At 44.1% G+C, this 20,930-nt stretch overlaps 1 long non-coding RNA gene across 3 annotated transcripts; it reads right to left on the minus strand.

Annotated features, from left to right (window-relative positions):
• Window positions 1–504: 504 nt before the first annotated feature.
• On the minus strand, window positions 505–20,180 carry LOC115348879. Of its 3 annotated transcripts, XR_005933673.1 has the most exons (6): window positions 19,809–20,180; window positions 15,851–15,946; window positions 10,815–10,899; window positions 10,043–10,160; window positions 2,742–9,492; window positions 505–1,939 (listed from the first exon to the last, which is right to left on the minus strand). It is a non-coding gene; the product is annotated as an uncharacterized LOC115348879 (long non-coding RNA). The 3 variants fall into 3 exon arrangements; XR_003925948.2 differs by having other exon boundaries at window positions 505–9,492; window positions 19,809–20,175; XR_003925949.1 differs by lacking the exon at window positions 19,809–20,180 and adding an exon at window positions 17,141–18,905 and having other exon boundaries at window positions 505–9,492.
• Between the last annotated feature and the right edge of the window lie 750 nt (window positions 20,181–20,930).

The raw sequence follows: 20,930 nt of genomic DNA on the forward strand, positions 1-20,930 counted from the left end.
GCCGTGTCCCCTGGCCACCCCACACCCAGGCGGGACCCCGCGCGAGCATCCCCCTCCGCTCCCCTGCCCACCTCCCGCTCGCCGAACCAGCCACCCCGCTGGCACGACGGGTCAGAGGGGAAAGCTGGCCGCAAACCCGCAGCGTTCCGCTCCACGAACCGCTCCCCGCTTACACCACTCACAACGAATGAATCGTGTTCACCGCAAGCGCAGAAATTATTTTTTATACCCTGGAAGGGAGCGTCAATAGACAGGTCCTATTTCATTTTTACGTGGCAGTTCCCAGGACAGCGCCGGAATGCCGCGGCACATCTCCAGGGCCTGGGCCATCGAGGACAAAACACAGGAGTGGGATGCGGCGGGGAGGCCAGGCAGAGGGACAGCCTGACAGCAGAGGCTGATTCTAACGGGGATTTTAACAAAGTCATCAGTTTTGTGTTTAAACCACTAAAGACGTGACACTGACAACAGCACAAATAAATTGGATGTCTGATACACAAACACTCCTGAAAATTTTATATTTGCATGGCAACCGGCTTATTATATTTACATGAACATCTGCTGCAGGTTCACTAAAATCTTTAAAACAGATGGACACGAAGAAAGAGCTAGTAATTAACAAAGCTATATGTTGATTAAATCAGCGTGTGGTTAATTTTAATGATTACTGATCTTTATTGGGGTCCATAAGACTTCTCAAAATCAAATCCACTTTAGCGGACGTGTTGATTAGCCGCAGAGCCACAGACACCAGTGCCGCTCGCCCATGTGCCACAGCGCCGCGACCGCCATCGGCTGGGTGAGGGTCTGATCCTGCTTCCAGTGAAATTAATTGGAGCAAGTAATTGTGGGTCCGCAGCCAGGAAGGGCTGTTGTGAGCATCCGCTGTGGCATGGGCATAAAACTTTCCAGGATTAATTCCTTTCCAAGTAGAGCACCCTCTCAGAAAACCACAAACCGATCTCCATTAAGACATTTTGGCAATGAGGAGTCGGCCATCAGCTCTGGCAGGATGCCCCCGTTACCAAATTACCCTCGCCATACATATAATGTGCGTTTATCTCAGCCTCCAGCTTTACATCTCCTTATATCCCCATCCACTCAATTTAAAAGCTTTCTGTTACCAAACTTCTGCTCCCTGTGTTCATACTCACAGGCTGGGATCAAATCATGCCTTGCCCATCTCATTATTGAAATCAGCAGGCTGACTCCTTCGAGCCCGTCGGTGCCTGGCTTCTTCTCCTGGCCCTCACCCTGCCGCTCCCCACCGCCTTGCGTGATCGCTCTGTGCGGTCCCTCTTCCCCGCACGGTCCCTCTCCCCACGCACATCCACCACAGCTCAGCGGAGGGTTTCCACAGCAGCCGGACCCGAGCAGCCCGCACCTTCCCCGACTGCCCATCCCTGCGGGCACGGAGGGTGCCGGCCGAGCCCTCTGCAGAGGTGACGGCCGCCTGATGGTCCGGCATGCGCGACGCTCCAGCAGCATCCCAGTTCCTCCCCAGACGTCACGCTGCTGTCAAAGAAAATGCCACACAGACGGCTGGTGTATCGATACTCTCCTCATCTACCACATTTGTCATCTCATTAAAAAAAAGAGTCAGTCTTATCTACTGGTCCTATTTTCCATACCAGCAAGTTGATTGACACTAATTAGAATACATTCTAATTAATTATTCATTAATCAAGTCTCATATCAGCTATTCCGTTATTGTGCCTGGGGTCAGTGATGTGCTAACAGGCCCGGACTTAGCCGCGTCGTACGGATCAGTCCTCCAGTACTGGCACAAATTTGCGTTCCTCCACCTCCTGCCCGCGCGGAGCCTGGCCTGCGCTGCCCAGTCCCCCCGTGCTCGGAGCCCGCGCTGGCGGCTTGGGCTGGCAGGGACGCGGGCTGCAGCCTGAACCATCGCTTTTCCACTTTCTTCTGGCCAGTTCTACTGGTGAGGAAAAAACAAGGAGATGTTAATTTTAGAACTTTGAATTCGTATGATTCAAAACTAATACACAGACAAGGAGTACCAGTATACCTTCACGGCACCCACCAGCGAAAAAGTGGCCACAGTTCAGTGGTCTGAAGCAAAGCACCACCCAGCTATTTAGGCTATTGCTTAAATACCACTGCAACCAATAAAACTGACTGCATTAGTGCCAGCTGCTTGTGGAAGAGGAGAGAATATGACTACCTGGGTGGACTACGTCTGAGAAAAAAGACATGGCTCAGCTACGCTGAATTATCTTACCTGTAAAAATTCAGGATTTAATGAGCACAAGCAACACAATTTCTGGTGATGTCCAGAAAAATATGGCAATTCAGCAGTACAAATCAGCTGGCCAGTACAAGGTACCAACACTGACTCAGAGCTACCAGTCAAGCCACCCTACTTCTTCCCTAAAAACACACGTAGGGGGCAGGAGAGCTTCACCCATCTTCTTGTCACTTATTTTAGGTGAACAAGGGTAAAAATTACTTCCGGAGGAAAAAAAAAAAAAAAAAATTTAACAGGGAACCTAGACCAGGATTTGCAAAAAAAAAAAACCAACCCCAACTTCTCTTCATACTATCTATGAAGCTATCTATGATTTCAAATGAACAAACTGCAAAAAGGGAAGGCCAGTATCATAGGGTTAATTGATATCTAGGCAATTACAATTTTTCTACAGAAAACAAAACAGAATGCCACTCCCACGCTGTCTGGATCTTCTCCAGGGCAGCAATCAGCTTTACCCCAGCAAATTTACCAGAGGTCTGTTCAGCAAGTCACATTCACAGGACACCACATGAGCACAAGCTTCTTTTAAGAAATGATGGAAGAGCGGTGAACAGCCATATAAGCATTTTGGGATAAAGCATAAAAGAAAATTCTCTTGAGGCGATTTCTGCCACACAATGTCTCCAGATAGCATTGTAGGGCTTTCTGCACATCCCAGAGAAGAGATGTAGAATAAAACTGGCCCATCCCTGGGGAAGAAAAATTGTATTAAAAATATGCAGACTGATTCTCTGTTTTGCAAGTCAAAAATAAATCAAATGGGAGTAAATTTTTGATTGGCTCCTTTGTTGCCAACATAAATAACTACCCCAGAATCAGGATAACAGGAAGGCAAACCCACTGGTCTGCAGGTACAGCATGACATATTGCAACAGTGACAGTACAGATTTCCATTACGGTATGAGAAGCACAGTATATTACACTACTGGCTGCTGGGGATTGGTGGAGAATTGTTATCATCCCTTTGCATCAGCAGGGCCAGGGAAGTCATCGATTCCGAGGCAAGGGGACCATCTTGGAATCCACGCAGGATGCGGCCAGGCCCTTGGTCCACAAGTCTAAGGAATGACCAGGACCTGTGTCAACCAACCGTTGAGTTACTCACCACTGTTTCAGTAGAGCTGGAAAAACACGTGAAATAATCCAAACAAAATCAATGTTATTACTGTAGATGTTTTAAAGTTTGATATACTCGAAGTAGAATGGCTTAAACAGACTTGCAAATCCAGCCTGGTGTTACACTAATTACTCTAAACGAATTCACCAAACTGTGCAAACTGCTGAGTCTGTACTATAAAAACCTTCCGTAAATACCAGGCCCTGGGATCCAAAACACTTCAGCGCATCCTTGGAAGACAGGATTGCCATCGCAACTCTCAACTCACTGGCAGTTTATAAGTAAAGAAACATTACCAATATAAAATCACTGTTCGTATGACCACTGAGGGCTTGAGACTGTACCATTGCCCTTACTGAGGGTAGTCCTGGATTAATCCAATCATGTACTTATTTAAAAAGCATTGTTCTTTCTGCAAATGCTTAGAAATAAAGAACAAATTTTAATACTTCAAAAAAAGCCTGTGCACCACACCACTTCTGTGCATTTCACTGTAGCAATGCCCTGTGATATTGTGTGTGAAGCTTGCTCCTGCAAAAGTCTGTGGGAACACAATAGGATTTTACAGAACATTAAAAAGCACAGTTTTATCAATGAGGAAACACACAAAAATGGCCTAATCTCTAAGCAAATAGACTACTCTGATTAAAAGAAAAAGGACTAAAAAAACCCTCTAAAATGCTAAACTTAGCCACCACAGATAAGAAATACTGCCATATGCTGCCACATAGCTTCACTCTCATTCAGCAATCACAGGGATCAACAAAACATTGTCAGGAATTATTTCAGTTAGCATGGATGATACTGCAGAGATTAGATTAATTAAACCGATAAATCCCAAGCACGAATCAAAAGCATCCAATACAGAGAAAGAAAGCCGAGTGAAAGATGGGAAGTGCTGCCAAGAAGATTTGCAAAGGTCCCACCAGTCCAGCGTGGCTGGCAAGCCTTGCATGCTAAAATAAAGAAATAAGCAGAAGGAAACAGAGAAAGTGCCAGGTAACTGCGGACGTGGGGTCTGACCCGGCCGCGAGGCTGGCGCTGAACCATCGGTGCCGTCCGCCCAAAAGCGGGGCTCACGCAGCCCATCCGGGCCAGGTCTTACCAAAAGATGGCAATGCAAAAGAACTGCCAGAAAGGAAGAGGTCAGTAATTCCAACCACAGATTTCAGAGAAAAGCCTTTACAATATACCTTAAAAATATACTCTACACAAATGTACTTTAAAAATTAGAGGGAGAATGTGTATTATAATTCCTTTTACATAGCATTCTCCTTCCCACTCAAAAGGAAGCATATTAATGACAATCACAAGTGACACTAGTGTGGAAAATTAGCAAACCAGCAAGAAAGATAAATAATATCAGTATCATCAGAGGAAATACAAATGTAGGCAGAAACAACCAATAAACCTCCAGAATAAACCTGTAGAACTCATTGCCAATGGATATTACTGAGAGTGAACATTTAATAGAATTCAGAAAAACATAGATTTGTACATAGGTGCTGAGATGAAACACTTATTTCAGCTGGGAAGAGGCTATAAACCCTTCTGCATTAGCACAGAAATACACTATGGATTTTTCCTATGGACAAAGGTTTCCACAATGATCCATTTCTGTGTTTTTTCTGTGCCTTCTGAAGCATCTGAACCTGGTAAATTACAGAAGAAAGAATAACAAAATGGATGGATTGTCAGTCTGACCTCATGTATTGGTCCCTAAATTTTTGAGTAATAAGATGAGACTTAACTGGCGAAAAATGAAAACTATTAAGCAAGGGGGAAAAGCACATATTGAATAGGAAATGGAAACCTAGAAAGGCGGTAAAAGCTAGAGACCTTGGGGCTGGATTGGACAGTAAATTAGAAATGAAAATGCAATAGAATTTGGCAGCAAAAAAAGGTCAATGCAATTTGGAACTGTATGTGCCAAGACTTTCCGTCACAGAGCAGGGAGGATAGAGCCTATTACCAGTTTTCTAGATTTAAGCAGCTTGAATAAGTTTCAAATACATAGCCAAACATTTGGATGCTTAACTAAATCAAGCCTCAAAACCCTTTTGGATTTTCGCTTTGATTTCTAACATCTTTATGTTTGGCCTCTTTTCTGAGAATTCAGTCTGTTGTAAAAATGAATCTTTCAAGATAAGCATCTGCAGTTGCCAAGAGACTATTGTGTTAAGCCCAAGGATGATTTAACATCCTTGCAAACTGGGATTTTGGAATTAGAAAAAATTGCTTTGCTCTTAGTAGTAGATACATTTCAGATGCCTGAGAACATGGCCGCTGCTTCTCAGAACTTCTGATTTAGTTATTCCCCCCCAAACCACAGCTATTTTACTTAAACAACACTTTCTTCTGAGGCCCATTACCCCAGCCACTGGATAACACACACCAATAAATAAAGAGAAGTCTCTAAACGAGACACAAAATAGTCCTTTCATTTCCAAACGCCCTGCAGCGACCTTCCCATTGCCAGAGCTCCATTTACTGCCATTTACTGATCTGTAACACAATGAAAAGCACGACCAAAGAACCAGATTTCCTGCACAGTTTTTCCTCTGAAACTCAAGGATCTGACAGACTGAGTGGGGACTAAGCTTCAGAGCCATCAGCTGCCTCTAAATATGTCTTACTAATATTTAATGCCATAAGTATTTAAATATTATGGTGCAGTGAATAGTAAGAATTATTTTGTCTTTGAACATGTAGTTGCTGCACTCCTTTTATAACCAAAATTACATCTTTCAGCTGTTCATTACTGTTTGATGTAACTAAATCTTCCATGTCAAGGAAGTTAAAATCACTTCAGCCTCGACATTCACTAGTAATTTTCTTTGAGGAAGGCAGAAATTTATTCGGCTTGACCTAATGATTGAACTAAGTAGGTTTTCTTCAAGCCGTCTGCCAAGCTAGACATATTTACTTTGTGTGCTCTAAAGTTGCATTAGAAATGCTCCTTGTAAGTACAAACAGCTCAGGAAGCTTTTAAATGACTGTGCATTGTTGAGATAAATCCAGTGCTAAAACCTGGGTATTTTTTTGAGAGCAGTCTTGAACGGGGAGGGAGGGACTTCCCATTATTTCCCTTGAAGGCTACAGAAACACATTTTTCCACGCATTTCACTTAAAGGCTAAGAAGAAAATGCAGTCATTTAGAAAACGTAATCATCTGTAAACAACATGTTTCCTAACAGGATGGAGAAAACATTAAAAGTAAAATTTATCAAAAAGATCATTCATGAAATTTCAGGTTAGACAAGGACGGTAAATGTAATACGCAGTTTGAGACAGGGAGCACCGAGAAAGCCCGGGCAGGTCGGCGGAGCAAAGACGTGCGATGCTGGGGCGCGTGCCCTGCCTCTCCTCTCCTCGCCGCATCGGCTGCAGAAGCTGGCGGTGCTCACTGCCAGAATCGCCAGCAGCAGGGTCTCTCCCCACGTTTCCCACAGCCTTTCTGCACCAACTTGGTTTCACCACTTTGTGCTGCGTCAGACCTGGGGGGTTTGCAGGACCCTGGCTCTGAGGTGAGGTCTCTGTCCTGCCCAGTGTCACCCAAGACCAGTGTCAGCACCAGCACCCAGTTATCTTACTGCTGCTCCGAAATAAAGCAGCATTGCGCTATGCAAACTGATGCAAGAGAGTTCAAGACAGGAATGGGTTTGCCAGGAGAGGCTTGGGTAGGATGGAGAGCTGGAACTGCCCTAAAAATAGGTGGGGTTGGCACTACAGCTTCTCGTGCGTGGCAAGCCTGTGAAAGCTGCAGGAATGGTGTGGGGTTTCCCCTAAGGACCCAGCAGGCTTTGGGCGTGCAAAATTCACCATTTCCAAAGTCCCTTTAAGCCTCCACAGTCTGACTCCACAGCTGCAGTTCTTGCTCTCTTTCATCCACTTTGTAAGAAACTCACAATTATTTCTTGCTGGTCGAACTCTTTTAATTTTTCTGTTGTTCCTTTTGACCTAAAGTGCAGGTTAACTGAGACCGAAATTATGTCTGTTGGATACAGCAAAGCACGTAGCAAGTAACCTTAAAAAATGGGAGATTTTTTAAAGATCAAAAAGGCTTGATGTTGCTAGTTATCCTCAGTCTTTAATTCCTGGTCATTACACCAATAAATTATAGGTTCAGATGAATGTACTCTTCTCTGCGTTCTTGGAAGATAGCAGCAAAAACCTGAGAAATGTTTTATGCTGCTCAGTACAATAATAAACGGAAATTCGTATTTGGCATCAGACTACTGGAGAAGAAAACGATGCTGAAGGAACTCTTGCTCAGAATTGCCCCAAAGTGTTCGCCTTCACTCCATGCCAGCCGCATAGACTGCTAATGATGATGCTAGAACAGTTTGCTGACTATTACAGAACTATCTGAAGTACCTTGAATTGTCCCAAATGGCAACGGTTGTGCTATAATACGGACAGAAAGGTCAGAAATAATGGAACTTTGCCACTAAGCTGTTCGCAATAACGCATAGCAAACTCAGGGGCAGCTCCCTCTGCTTCACTGGGAAAACAAAGCTTTGCTTCTTTCCCTGACTCTGCACCTTTGATGACTACAGAGGTTCCTGCTCTCTGCATTGCACGCGGGTGAGTCTAATTACTGGTAGTTGCAAAATTTATATGAGAAGTCTGCCCATTAAAAATTCCACATAAGTCACAATATTGAGCTTTTAGTGGAAAGCAGAATGAAGATGCATTACAATGAGGACATCAATCTAAAAACCAAAAATTAAATTAAAAAAAAAAATCATCGTTCAGTAGGAAGGATTGGCTAGAATGCATTACAAGTTAATTTTTAAAACAACTGCAGTGAAATAATGCTGGTTGCTATTCAGAGGCAGGCAGGAAACTGAAAACTAAGGTTTGTACCTGAACTCATCTCATACCCATGAAATGGCTATTCATTATAGCATCAAACAAATGGGAATTTGTCAGGCCTTCAGGTGGTGTAAAGTAAGAGCACTTCCATTTGTTTCAGTGTACTGATACCTGTTTACACCAACAGAGAAAACGTGGCTTGAAGTCCTCCTCCTTGTATTTAATCTTCTGGCCTTTGCTAAGCTATCAAAAGAACTTTGTACAAAAAATTACTCCTGCTAATTTTATCAGGCTGCCTTCAGAGGCAGGGAGAACTGAGCCTGATTTTTATCTTGGCTAAGTTGGTATAAAATCGGAGGCACACGCTGCTCTGGTGGCAATACCCTGAACTTCTGCAGAGCAGCGGAGATAATCCTCTGACAGCCCTCCAGGGTTTCTTTTCTAGTTGAGAGCCCACATTCAAATGCCGATGAAGGGCAAGTGCTGCCTGGCTCCCTCCATGCTGAAAATCCACCTAGTTCTGGTGGATCTAGCCCTGCTTACTATTCCTGGACCCTAAAATAATAGCTTTTTCTCTGCAAAACTTCACACTGGGGATCAATCTGTAAATTGCAGACATAATCAAACATATACCCTTTAGATAAACCTTCAAATAAGACTTTCTAAATCCCACATTTATGACAGAGGGAACTTGGTTCTTTTTTTGCGTTTTAAACTCAGATCCACCAGTCATCCATTTATTCATCCCATTATTTCTTCTATGTAAGCCCCTGAGCAGTCATGTAGCTCTTTAAAAATAATTTTAATCACACTATTCTAATGCTTGAGCACAATTATTTCAGAATCAAATAAACCAGGAAATCAGTGGGTGAAAGAAAATGGTCTGCGCGTACCTGGGTGGTAAGCGGTGACAGCCACCGAGGAAACACCAGCCGGGGGACGGAGCAGCAAAAGCAGGAGTGCGGGGCAGGGGAGGGCAGGGGAGGGCAGGGGGAGCCTGCGGCAGGCAGCAGAACTGCGTGCTGAACGCCTCGATGCTTCCTCTTGAGGGGTCGTAGATCTCTCGCTTACCACGGCGTTTCAACGCACTGCCGCAGCTCACGTTCTCTTTGCTCCGCTTGAGCCCTACCTGTGTCCTGCCTCGGTGCCACCTCCCCGGGCAGGAGCTGGTGGCGAGTTCTCCCACTGTGCCCATGAAACGCAGAGCAGCCTTGCCAAGCCTTCGGTGAGGGAGCCTTGGGCAGCATGGGACAGCTCACAGGCTACAGGGATTAACTCCTGTTTACTGTAATGAGAAATTAGATATCTATGTGCCTCTAAATTACTTGCCCAATATTATGCAAGCAGTCTACAGTAGAGCAAGACATTGAGCACAGACAGGATAAGAAGTAGGCTGGTGACTGACTCGCCTGTGACTGCTCTGCTGCTGCTTCGTCTAGCTGATGATCAAGCACACAATAGACGGTTTGTAAGAATAACTGTTTACACCAGGCTGGAAGACCTCCATAATGCAGCAGCAGTGATACAGTGGATGATGGCATCAGTAGGAGCAAAAAGAGTGACAATATGAAACTGGAAAGCCAGCGAGCAGTGGGCATGCAACTGGGATTTTAAAAGAATGATTAATTGGAATTTATATTAGTCAGGGGAATCACAAACCTACTTAAAACATGCTTATCATACACAAACGTGAAGTGCCTTCTACTCCATGGGTACACACCGGGGCTCATAGCAGTGCCACAGAGAAACAATTCTCCCATACTGGAGCATGCCCATCTGCTCTGGTATGGAAATCTCATTGAAACACATGCTCTGGAAATACAGCATATGGTTACCTTCAGTCAAAAAGCAGCGATGCTGTAGAGCAAGCAGGAGCTCCATCCATAGCCATTATAATATATTCAGAGACAAATCCAGTATGGTCCCCATCTCCATTCATTCAGTCAGAGGTTTCTGGAAGAGAAAAGCTGCAAGGTCTCTGCAGCGTGTGATGGAGCGCTCACCAACACTCACACAACGAACAAGCCACGCTGCACTTGCTGAAGATCAGCCCCAGAGTTTGTGCAAAGGCTGTGGAGGGGCAGTGATCTTTACAATACTAACATCTGCCTTGGGCAGCACGGGAGGAAAGCAAGTTGCAAACTGCCTCAGACCAAGTTCTGGCTGGTTTGAGTACTTGCTCCGCCTGAGATAAGTGTTTCAGTTTCACAGGCATCACTGTCATCAGAAGTTCAAGACGTATTTAATCCTTTTTGTACAAGGTATGTTGAGCCTTGTTTTGGTGCTGGGGCTCCTGCATTTGCCTGGCTCCGGAGGCCAGCTGGGGCTTTGGTCTGGGAGGATGCTGCTTCTGGAGCAGCTTCACAGCATTTATTTCTACGGCAGTCTGGACGGGCCCCATCCGCACTACCCAGTGAGGGCAGGTCCAGATGGCTGGGCAGGGGATGCTGTGCCCCGCATCACCCCCACTGCCCCACACTGCCGCAGGGGGAGTGGGGACAGGGACCTGCGAGGGGGCTGCAAGCCACTGACATCGATTAAGAGCAAGAGCATACAGGGAAAACCGTTTAAAAGAATTTCATCATCTGTATGTGAATATACTCCTACCCCAGGATATACCATTCACTGCTTCTGTTAAGGCTCAGCTTCTTCAAACGCTGGCTTCAGCTTCAGAGCCTTTCCCCTTTTGCCGCTGGAATAAGAAGGGTTTTTTAAGGGGGTGGTAGCAATTTTTTCACAGTTTCTTTCCATGCCAGGGTTGCTTTGCTAAATATCAACTATGCGTTGCTACAGTAGTGACTGCTCTTAGCTTCTGTTCTTTGCTACTTTTATTCTCCAACCATGCCCATCACATCCGCGTGATCACATTCAAGCGGTTCTTGAGATACATGACACATATCATTTTCTCTCCAAGAGTCCTGATGGCTTTGCAAGTTAATTAAAATAGAACTTCAAAGGCTTTTTGTAATAGATTATAATATATTTGGTTTCATGACATCTGTTAAAATTTACAACTAAGGATGTCATTTTTGGTGAAAAACATGTTCTTCTACACCCAGCCCATTTATTTGTGTATTTATTTAGTGACAGAGCATCTCATTTATAAGAAACATGCAAAAGCAATCATTAATCATACTTTTGTCATAAAGCAGCTTCCCCAGCAGTTAACTAAAAATCCACAGACAAGCTGCTCGAATGAGGGTGTTCTGAGGACAGTCAACGAAACCTCACCAAGAAAGCTGATAGAGTCACCTCTTTTTTTCAAAGTCTAGCAGAGATTTGGTAAAGGAAAACAAAGAATTGGCAAATTAGACACTGGAGTTATCTGGAAAGTATACAGCACTATGGATGAGAAAGAAAAGTAAATCAAAAGCAGTTAGTGCGATCAGGATTTTCAGTGTATCAGAACCATTTCAGGATGAATTAAAAAGTGTTTTTGTATCACTTACACAGCTCATAGGCTGTATCATAGCAGCAGTTTGAAGCATTCCTGCTCAAGTGGGAAACAAGTGATCTCAGCCACGGACAGCCCTGTTTGACAATGTTTCCATGCTCGAGGCTATGCTTATTTTAGTAGGCAGGTATTGTCCAACCCCTCCTGCCCGCCGATGCCTCTGCCCAGAGCCCCACGCATGCCCAGGGTATGGTGATGCCCTGGGTGGATTCACCCAGGACACTGCCATGACGGTGCCATTTGTGCACAGTGGGAGGTCAGCATTTTGTTAAGTTTCCCCTCGTTTCTCCCTGCCATGCCTAGCTCACATCAGGAGACCTCCACTAACAACATCAGCCCTTGACATGAGGTGACTGATCTTGTGTTCACTTGGGGATTTGCATTGCACACCTCCCACCCCCGCCAAAACACCACAACAAGGGAAAAGGAGAAGGAAAATTTCTGAAAAAAAGGAGAAAAGGCAGAACGTTGTGCTGAACAATAAAGTTTGATCTCAATCCAAGAGACACAGACAAAGATCCAGTTGATCTCCGCGGTGGAGGATTTGGCTGAATACCCACACATTGCGAGCATCACAAAAGCTCTGATGTAGGGGATTAAATCACTCTTTAATGTCAAGTGGTGAGGTTGTACGGATGCTGGTTTTGGCAGCTAACATGGGCCATAGTCTCTCCTTCACAAGGTCCCACCGTGTTTGAAGCAGCCCACAGCCGCAGCAGTGGAGGACATGGTACCAGCACAAGCAGAAATTTCACTCAGTTTGAACATCTTATGGCTGTTTGTGCTGTTTCTGCAGACAGTCTTTGCACTCTGTTATCAGAATAGTTGCAGAAAAGGTTTCATGCTTTTGTACATAATTCCTTTTAAAGAAATGTGTTCTGCCTTGTTCTATGCTATAACCACAGTTTTAAAATGCTGGCATAATCATTGAAAGCACAACATGTCTGTCCATTTGATTTCCAATTTGCCTTAATGATCATTCCTAGCCACTGAAAAGGACTCTGGACAGGGATCAGTATATGCAAATAAGTTGTGAGCAATCTGTACAGGAGTTAAATTCAGTACGTCAAAAAGCTAGACTCCTCTCTCTGTGGATATCAGCATTTTAAAGAACAACATCACCTTATTCTGTTGGTGGAAACCTCTCCGCGCTGCATTACACCCGCGGGCACCCCCAGCTCCCCCAGCGAGGGCCAGGTCCAGCACGGGTGCTGATGGGCACGGAGGTGGTGGTGGGGGCTGCTCTCTGCCAGGGTCTGCTGGGACCGACCGTGCTCCTGCAGCTGTTTGCTTTTGGTCGTACTCATTATGTTCCGGGATGATCTCTTTTCACACTCACCCTGCTCCTCGCAGGACACTGTTCCTCCTGTGGCCACCTCCGGAGAGTGCACTGTCCTGCTTCTTGCCTGGGCTGAGAATTAACGTGTTTTGGCATTGCCGCTCAGGGTGACATGGCTGGCCACTTTGACATATAGGCATGAAGGTCATTATATGTGCAAGTGATTAATGGACTAATGTCTTTCCTGAGTTCTTCTCTATGCTTTAATGAATATACTCGGTATTCAGCATGAACCTAGAGTGTATGCAGCTCAGCTGATAAAACCCATCTTGCAAAAATCAATGGAAGATGAAAAGACTCATGTCCATTACCTGAAGGGTTAGATGCAGTGCATCAACTTCACAACAACATAGCAGTACTAGTCTGTAAAGTACTGTCTTATATCTGCAGGTTGCTGTTTATTAAACAGTAATAAACAATGAAAAACAGCTTTGTGTCTGCACTGTGCTGCAGCAAACTAGAAATTTTCCTTGTCAGTCATCTATTCAAAGGTAAAAGAACTCAACTAATCCAAAATCCTCCATTATTGTGATTTTTTTCTTAAACATTACCTCTGCATTTTGGAGAACATAGACTTTGAAACACAAAACCCAACTGACTTAGAGAGATTTGCAGAGAGCTGAGTGTCCAGGAAATAGAACAAAGGCTGGGTGGCAGTTCCACAAGATCATTCTTCTAAAATGTGTGGTCAACAAACAGGACTGCTCCCAACGCCCTTAGGATTTTGAGTGAACGCCCCAGAGTGAGGGGGAGCAAACCAAACCTTAGTTGTGGATGGTTGTCTCAGGTGAGGAGCCTTTATCACTAGGTATGGACTTCTTCTTGGTAAGCGCAGAGGAAGAATGCAGAGCAGGTTGAAAATAAACATTATTCCCTGGTGGGTTTTGAGGCAAACTCTGTAGCAGGATTACCAAAGTAGATGGTGTGAGAGGACAACAGCAAAGTCACCTGCGAGAGTCCCGGGCTGCGGCGAGGCCTCGGTGGGGTTAGTCAGACCTTAACCAAGGCTGTCCAGGGCGTGGGTGGAGGGAGAGGAGCTCCAGCCACCTTCCTGACCCAGGTCTAACACCGCCTTCAGCCACGGAATACAGTTCACATTGTGTGCAGCCGTAATTGTCACTTCTTTTCATAAAAAGCTAAAAATATTAGCCGTGTTACAAGTGAACCTCAGAAAAGTAGTAAAGATTCATGCTAGTGCTGTAAAAATGCCCTCTACCTCCCATTTCAAAAGGCTGTCTTCAACCTCTCACACTTTGATTTCTGAACTTTTGTGCTTTTTAATTACGTAGCAGTGAGAAAACAGCAAAGGCCATCTGAAAAAACAAGGTTTAAAACTGAAAATAGGTTAGATCACTGCTATTCTGAAGTACAAATATAGACAGTACCAGATTGCCTAGGCTACCTACACCACCTCCATGCATCACAAAGCTCAGATGGCCTCAAACTAGCCCAATCTAGTTGGAAAACATTATAAAATCATAATTTTACTTCGCTATTTTTTGCTAAACTGGCTGGGATATTCACAGCCTCAAATACTTTGAGCTCATTGTAGATAAGGGACTTTTTGCATTATGACATGGGTTGATTTGATATGTAACTTTCCTTGACTATCTTTCCACGCTCTGCACAATGCTGCAAATGCAAGATATGCCAAGTAGCACACAGCTATAGCAGTTTTTTGGAACCTCTCTAGAATACTACTGTGAAGTGAATTGCGACATCTTTTGAAGTAAAACCCTCTTGCGGAAATAAAGCAGACTCCTAAAGAAGAAGGATGGTGGCATTACATTAGTTCAGTGTGGCACAATATTCTTTCCTAGAAAATGGCATTTAGCAAACCTTGTATTTGCTTTATCCTATTAGAGAAGACAGAAATCCAATAACATTCACACATTTTCATAATCTGTTGCGAAGTGCATATATCTATGTGATATCAGCATGGGTTAGAAACAAATATCTCAATATCCGGAAGTGTGTTGGAAATGAAAACTGCTGAATGTGAAAGAAGATCACTGTCAAACTACAACAATAAGATAGGTCTTGATTCATCGTGATCTCCAACTTGTCAATATCTTCATGTAAATGAGTGAGTATCCCAACTCTATTGTCTTTATTAACCATTAGTACAAGGATGACCAAATAAAACATCTTTTGTGTAATTCTTACAAAACTCACTCCTTGACTCTTCCACATGACCCACTAGGTACAAAGACCAGAGATGCAACCATGGTCATTGCTCAGCCCATCCACCATCAGCAACCTGCTTCAGTCTCATGTACCTTGCATTCTTCCTATAACACATAACTTAAAACATTCCGTGACCTTCACTTGTTGCGTGTATCCAGCGTAAGGAATTAAGAATTGGGGCTCCATCTTTTGAGAAGGTCTTTGCTACTTCCTCCCTCACCTGCAATGCTCAGAACCTGCAACCTTCCCTTATGGGACTCCTTATATGCTTTCTCAAAGCACCTCTTCAACAATCAAACATACTATTAGAAGAACGACAATCTCCTAATGTAAATTGACGGGGCAAAGAACCTTTCTTAGGTAGTGCTCCAAGAGTGCCAAAAATCACAATAGCCTTGCAGCATCACCCAAACATAGGTTGTTTTTCAGTTTGTCCCTAATACATTCAACCCGAAGTAAAATTGTTGTGAATTAAGGGCTTTCATTCAGTATTCTTGTAAAATTAGCTTTTATCACACCTACCGAAGATCGTTCATGTATTCATAAATGTGGAAACGTATCATTAGGATGAGATGCCTTGGTGAAAAGTCAGTCATTAAATGCAGGTAGTAGATCTACTGAACCACAAAAGCCATGGTGCAAGGCTTGCCAGGACATTCTTACCTTCACCTTCTTCCTTCAGCAAAGTGCCTCTGGGGGCGGGGGGGAGCCACTCACACGCCACGATGTTTTCCAGAATCAAATCACCACTTCTGCAGTCTAGGGCAAAATATATCTGAATCAAAGGGCATCTGTAGCAATAATATCAAATATGACAAGGCAAGTATGAACTGGGTCTAACAACTAAAGACTTTTTGACTTTTTAAGATGTTCAATTGAACATTTAAAAGGTTTAGTCTCATATCAGGTCTAGAAAGCACCCTGGGGGCAGGCTTAAGTAACTACGCCATTAGGCAGTGAGCTGCAAATTGCCTATTAAGTCTGACTGAAACTGTAAAATTGCTTTTCACAATGCAAATTAATGTAAATAAGAACAATTGGTTACACATATCACAGACTATCAAATTGACGACAGATGATGCATACTGTTTTTCCCCCTGAATTAGCATTGCTTTAAAGTTAAATTTAGCGCGTGTTTAAGAGGTCTGGATGTTCCTATGATAAATTCTACCAATGCATTATAAACAGCATGCACATCAGGATGTATATCCTCTATTATATGAAATATAAACCTCTTCTTAGGCAAGTCAGTGATACTTTCTTTCAAGCCTAATAGAAATACCACAAAGCAAGCCATTTACTCAGCAACATATTCAGCCATATCTTAACCTCATTCAGAAGAGTGAGATTATGAATCAGTTATAAAGCCATTAGGACGGAAGGAGAAAGGCTGTGCATTTCAAAAGCATAGACAAATGATCAAAGCACTCATGTCAAGCCTTTGGGCTCCAGTCAGTCACTAGTGGAAGCAGCTGTGTGCAGTAGCTAGCACCGTCATCGCCAGGAGCTTTGACTGGGCATCGTATTTTTTAAATTTGTTTCCCAAAGATGCAACACAATGTAAACCAGAAAGTTCCCCTTCTTTGCCTCAACTTTGGTTAAACAGAGTCACCGTACACAGGCACAACCAACTTAACTGCTTGGGAAGAACAAGGTCTATGTCAAGTGACAGACACTTTCAGTGTTGGTAGTCTACTTCTATTCCACAAATTCATCCTTCAGGAAAGTTCCTCACTGACAGCAAGGGGCAGCAGAGGCACTACAGCAGTCAGAGCAGAGTCTTCCTATTTAGTGGTGGTGGGGTGTCCTTATCAGAGATTTTGCTTATCAGTATTAACATATGTTATCTGAATTTTTACATTCCCATTAGCTACAGAAATAACTGTCATAACTTTATTACAGACGCTTGCATAAATCAGATATCCTGATAGCTCCCTGAGGATTACAGCTTACCTTGGTGAGGGATGCAAAGCTGTAAACAAGGCACAGGTAACGACAGCACTTGATAACAGATGCCCATACCCTGACGTGTGAGGGGCAACGTGCCGGCACAGTCCCAGGCCGCAGCCGATGCTGCTCCACGTGTGCGGGCGCGAGAGGACAGCCGAGCCCAGAGGATGGACAAGGGCAGCAGACGGCCGCTGGCAGACCACCCTGGGGTCCCATGGCCATGCCTTACTCCCTTGGAAAATGGGGCAGAGGAACCTCTTAAAGGAAAGCTGAGACTATCCTTTAGCCACACACTTCCAGGCTTGGGTTCTCAGGAAGAAAACAGCAGATGTCATGAGACCCATGAGGAAAATCAGCAGGGCTGGAAACTCAGCCCACGTCTTGCATGGCCACGCACAAGGATGATGAACATCTTGATGCAGTGACTGCTGTAATCTCAAGCCGTGTTCATCCTCTTCCTTCACTGTTGTGCTGCTGTGTTTTCAGCAGCATTTTCTTCTCTTTTTCTGTCATTTTAATAGCTGTTTTAAAGAACAGTATTTGGAAAAAGAGTCTGGTACAAGGTGCACAGGTCAAATAAACACCATGTTTGCTTATCTTTCAGGGCATACATTTCAAGGAAAAAAATAATTAGCCACAAGCTGAGACTGTTTTCTTTCAGCCTTGGGGACGTTTCAGTGGCAGTCAGCTTTCTGTATCTTCCTCTCATTAACATATTGGTAGATATAGATTAATTAGACAAAAAGAACTTACACCAAATTTGAAAACATTGACCTATATTTTAGGTTGGTTGTCTTGGTGTCCTCTGGGGTTTGTTCAGGTCTTGCTGTGTTTGGCTTTGTTGAATGCATTAGAATCCTTTTATATCACATTACTCACTATCTGGGACATAACGTTAAAAGATTTTAATCCCTGGATCAGCCAAGCCGCCCTTCTTTTCCTATAACATTATGGCTTTAATTGATATGTTACAGATAAAGGCTTCATTTAAATAAACTACAGCTCACAAGTATTCAACACGAAGATAAAATGGCATCAACTACGCTGTACTCAGCAGTCCCCCTTCAGGGTCAGTCCCCTGGAAACAGCTGGAAGCTCAGTGGCCATGAGCGGCAGGAACCCACACCAAAGGGCACGGGGGGACCAGAGCCGCTCGGCTGCGAAGCCTCCCCACGGCCTTTCAGCAGCTTCCAAATGCCAGCATGTCTGCGACCTGTCTCCACCTTGCCTCCAGTAAGTCTGTCTCCTCTCCAGCATTTTCCATGGTTTGATGGTTATGGAACTACACCTTCAGCGGCCGTCCCATCGGGCGCTGCTCCTGAAGCGCAGGGTTGCTCCACGGTGGGTTAAGAAGGAGGTCTGAACACCAAGTGCTTCCCCTGTGACCTCCAGCCCCGCTACCGGCAGGGTCTCGGCCGGTGCCCGGTCTCATGGCCCTGCCTGAGCGGCGCTGGCTGGTGGCATCAGCCTGTTCGGGTTCCCCCAGCTCTCGCATGACTCGTGCTGGTACAAACAATGCTCGCGTCAGCTTCTGCAGAGGATGGAAAACGGTCTTCTCTCTCCTAGCAGGGTCGTCCTGTCCTCCCCCATGGAAAAATCAATAGCCCAGACTAAAAAATGTCTGGATCCACAGCATTTCCATTGCCCCAGGTCTCAGCTGTGGTCTTCTTTACAGTCAAGCAGTAATTCGATAGAAGCTGTTGTTGTAGTCTGTATCTGAATTTATTTCCTTGATAATAGTGTTCAGCACATGCACCTGGTCTGAAAACCTGTATTACCCGACAGCAAAGTATAAAATGAATTCTGAAAACCACCAAATTTGAATGTTAAAAGGCTGTTTTCTAAGCATCATGGCATTCCCTGTAAATCACTAATGATAAAATACAAGACTTTATGATACTGTTACTAACAGACACAGTTATTTATTAGGATTTTTGAGATGCTGGAAACAGGATCCCTATGCACGTAAAATCATAGTGATTTATTTTAATGCATTTTGTAAGTAAATTCTTAACAGATGGATAGAGCACCAGAAGGGTAACACAAGGGAGTCAGCAGGTGGACAGAGAAGCCAAGAATGGACTGGCACTGATCAGATTATCAAATCCAAATACCTTGAGACAAGCACAAGCTGCCCACAAAATAGGCTGGCGCTGACCAGATAAACAAGCAAAAATAGCATGGAACTGCAGACCTTTCACAGCATCCTTTTCCAGACCCAGGGCTTCTTCCTGGGGGCTAAGGCACTGCCACAGAGACTTCAGACAACCGTTCCCCACGTGCCCAAGGCTGGTGAGGCCACGCAATGGGAGACAAAGTGCTGTTGATTCCCAGGACTTGTGGCAGGAATTGGCTGCCTCACACGTAGGCAGGAGCACATGCCCAGTCTCTTTGGCACTGGCATGTATACATGTGTTTTGAGAGTTCCCCATTGCTAATGTGTCCTTATAAATGCTCTTGCCAGAGCAAATCAAAATTGAATTATCAGGCTGTCATTCAGTTGTTACAAATAATCCTCGTAATTTCGCCCAAATACAAAATGTTTTTTAGAACAATTATAAAGCCAATGACCAGATATGCCTTTGTCTTCTCCTGCTTTCTGATGCTACCTGTCCTGTTTCACCCTTGTGTTGACTTCTCTGAATATTCATGCCTGGTGTGCAGCTCTTACCTAGGTCCAGCTGTCACTCCAGAGGTGGGGTTTCACTGAAGTCCATACCAGCATCACCACGGGAATACTTTCACTCTGGTCTGAAGAGCTGGCCAGGGCTGAGGTCTTGCTATCTCTCCTGGATAGCTGAATGATTTGAAGTATATTCCTGACCTTCAGCCTCCACTCAAAACAACCAACTTTGGCATGTTTAGATAAGGTTATTCCATGTATGCATTACGCCATGATTCGTAACAGGTCTCTTCACCACTTTTATTGCCTTATCATCCCATTTCCCTACTCAAAAAAAAAAAAAAACTTTCGTCTTTGCTGTAACATTATCTTTAAAGAACGAGGGAATACTAACTCTGGCTCCAGACCAGCAGAGCTCTTGCCCACGCACTTAGCTCTTGTCATGGATGCTGGTCCATTGGACTCAGTGAGGGATTCAACATGCATAAGGCACAGCAACAGCCTTACTGAGAAAGAAAGAGATGGAAAGTTCACAACGTTAAGTGTTCAAAATAAGGAGACTCAAAACCTGCAGAAGAAATCAATCCCTCTGGGTCTCTTTTCTGCTGTAATGATCATAGGTGTTGATGTAACAATTCCAGAAAAACCCTCTCCATAAAAACTTGTAATATGTACGTCAGTAGTACCTTTTAACAAGATCAGCCTGAGGGACAGTCAATGTGTGCCTTTCCACTTGTTTCTTCACATCTTTATATATGTCTCTTGACAGGCCCTTCTACAGTTGAAAAGATTGTTTATGATGTTTTAGAGGAAGAGAAGCTTTGACTGGTGAAACCAAAATCCTAACCATAACTGAAAGTTTGGTTTCTTTCTCTTATCCTTGAAAATAATCATTTACTCCAAACACATTTCCAGAGCTTATTATATGCATGTTAAACATCTGCAAAAAGTCAAGGAGTTATGCTTGTCAACAGAGAGGTAAGAGCCTCGCATATTAAAATGTAACTGAAACAGCCTTTTGCTATCTTATAAACATTTCCTGGACTAAATCTTGCCTGGTCCCTTGCTGTTCTGAAAGCAGTTGCACAGCTTAGTAACATCTAGATGGGAGTACTGTAATTCCTTGTTTGCAGTTCTGCCAGCATCGCCACTGCAGAAGCTGCATTTTGT

Source organism: Aquila chrysaetos, chromosome 12, assembly GCF_900496995.4.
Source record: "Aquila chrysaetos chrysaetos chromosome 12, bAquChr1.4, whole genome shotgun sequence".
Lineage (NCBI taxonomy): Eukaryota > Metazoa > Chordata > Aves > Accipitriformes > Accipitridae > Aquila > Aquila chrysaetos.